General features: G+C 55.4%; 1 pseudogene; it reads left to right on the forward strand.

The window, feature by feature from the left end:
* Positions 1-1,684: 1,684 nt before the first annotated feature.
* The window catches only part of LOC123977882, a 90,514-nt pseudogene continuing 89,825 nt past the window's right edge, over positions 1,685-2,373 (forward strand).

Consider the following 2,373-nt stretch of genomic DNA (forward strand, 5'->3'; position numbering starts at 1 on the left):
CCTTGTTTCTGCCCAAAATATCTCCCCATCCATATTTCATAATAAGTGAATTAACAGTGATTAACCTTTTATACTCGGGACAGAATCTAAATGCTGTTGAAATAATTTGCTTTTAGTAATCAAGTAGTGCGCTTACATGGTTTACATTTGATTTCAAACTGCTACCAGCTGGGCCTTGATAGTCTGCAGTTTATTTTCAGCTTTTAAAAATGCAGAAGTGCTGTGAAACCAGCGCCAAGCTGTGCCTCCGACGTTACTGTTCCCCTTCAAGGGAACTCGAACTCCGTCGGTTATGACACTATGGGAACGCCTCTAGGCGAAGCAGGTCTGAACGTGAATGAAATCACTCCAATCCTATTGGCTTGTTGCCAGAACGGTAAGGTGTGACGGAATAACCGGAGGAGTATAAAGCACACCTGTACACACTCATCATTAGCTTTTTTCTATTCAGCAGGTGCTCTGTATGTTGTTTGAAGAAAGCTCCAGTCCTACAAGCAGCGTGTCTTACCTGAAGAAGAAGTCTACCAGCATGTCCGGCAACCAGATGTACAGAAGGTGTGTTTTTTTTCTTGCCCTCGGTACATCACGGATGGAGATTCTCATGAGATGTGTGTCTCATGTTTGGGGATGGAGCACGCCCAGGCAGCTCTCGAGGGGGCTGCCTGCGCCCATTGCGAAGCCCTTTCCGTGCGGGTACTGAGGTACAGCATGGCTCTCTTTTCCGAGGATGGCCGGATGTGTTTTCCCCGGCGGCTTCACTCATGGGGTTCACAGCGTGATCTGTTGGAGGATTTCGGGACGGCTGAGGGTTTTTCCCGACCTTCATCCGCTGGCTCCGACGCTTCCTTTCCTCGTTCGGGAGCCCGTTCTCGGCTTCTCCCGCTTGCGGTTTGGATCCGAAGACGCTGCAGCAATCCGACTCCGAGGAGGCGGACGTGCTCAGCGTAGTGGACGATGACTTCCGGGTGTCTATGACGTGCTGCTGGAGGTGGTGACTAGAGCCATGGCTAAGCTCAACATCAACTGACCACAGGAGGAGCAGACACCACAGGCTAGTGGTAAGCTTGATGAAAGGTTTCTTAAGCACCACGCACCACCTCCACGCCGGTCTGATGGGGGTTAGGGACCGTGGTTATGGGAGGATGCCTCGGGTGGAGGATGCGCTTGCGAGCTATCTCTCCCCTCGACTTGCGTCCTCCCTGGAGGAGCCGGCGTTACCCTCCAGCCATGTCGCACCACATCTACGCTCGTGGGGAAGGCGTACATGGCAGCGGGCCAGGCAGGTGCGAGCTTGCTCACCATGGCGGTGCTTCAAGCCTACCAAGCCGACCTGCTACAGGAGATGGTTCAGAGGGGGGGTCCCTCTGAGGAAGATCTGGTGGAGCTTCGCAGAACCACGGAGCGTTAGACGCAGGGCGAAGCGTTCCGCCAGTACCTCCCTCGCCGGTCTGGACCCAAGGCAGCTGGGGCTGCCAGGCGTAGGTCCCTTCCCTCTACGAGCTCCTACGAAGAGGAGAGGAAGCAGAGTGTCGCTTCTCGGGGGCCCCCCCGATGAGCTGGGGCAGCGAGACGGCGCTCTCACCCTCAGCCTTCTGAGAGACGCGATCTGAGGACCGTCATCCAGTCCCGACGGAGCTCAGGGAAGACCGGGGTAGGGGAGTCTTGGCGGAGCCTGACGAACATTTCTCCGTGGGTCTTGCGCACTGCCATACATGGGTTTCGACTACAGTTCAAAACCCGCCCTCCAAAATTTAACGGGGTGGTTTGGACTGTGGTCCGCCCGGAGCAAGGTCCAGTGTTGGGACAGGAAGTTCGTACTCTGCTGAGGAAAGGGGCCGTGGAACGTGTCTCCCCCCCAGACAGAGACGCCGGTTCTACAGCCGGTACTTCATAGTCCCCAAGAAGGACAGAGGGCTGCGCCCTATTTTGGATCTGCGGGTTCTAACCGGTCTCTGAGGAGATTCAGGTTCAAGATGCTCATCATCCCCGCCATCGTGACGCACATCCAATCTGAGGATTGGTTCGTCACAATAGATCTAAAGGACGTCTATTTCCACGTCTCCATCCGTCCTTCTCACAGGAAGTTCCTGAGGTTCGCCTTCGGGGGTGTGGCTTACCAGTATCGGGTTCTTCCATTCAGCCTGGCACTTCCCCTCGTACATTCACCAAGTGTATGGATGCAGCACTGGCCCCGCTGAGGCTCCAGGGCATCCGGATTTCAACTACATCGACGACTGGCTCATCCTAGCCCAGTCTCGAGAGTTGGCGGTTCGGCATCGAGATGTCGTTCTGGCTCATCTGCGGCGTTTAGGGCTGAGGCTCAACGCAAAGAAGAGTGTGCTGGCGCCCACCCAACGGACTACGTTCCTAGGG

This window comes from Micropterus dolomieu, linkage group LG01 (assembly GCF_021292245.1).
Source record: "Micropterus dolomieu isolate WLL.071019.BEF.003 ecotype Adirondacks linkage group LG01, ASM2129224v1, whole genome shotgun sequence".
In the NCBI taxonomy this organism is placed as follows: Eukaryota; Metazoa; Chordata; class Actinopteri; order Centrarchiformes; family Centrarchidae; genus Micropterus; species Micropterus dolomieu.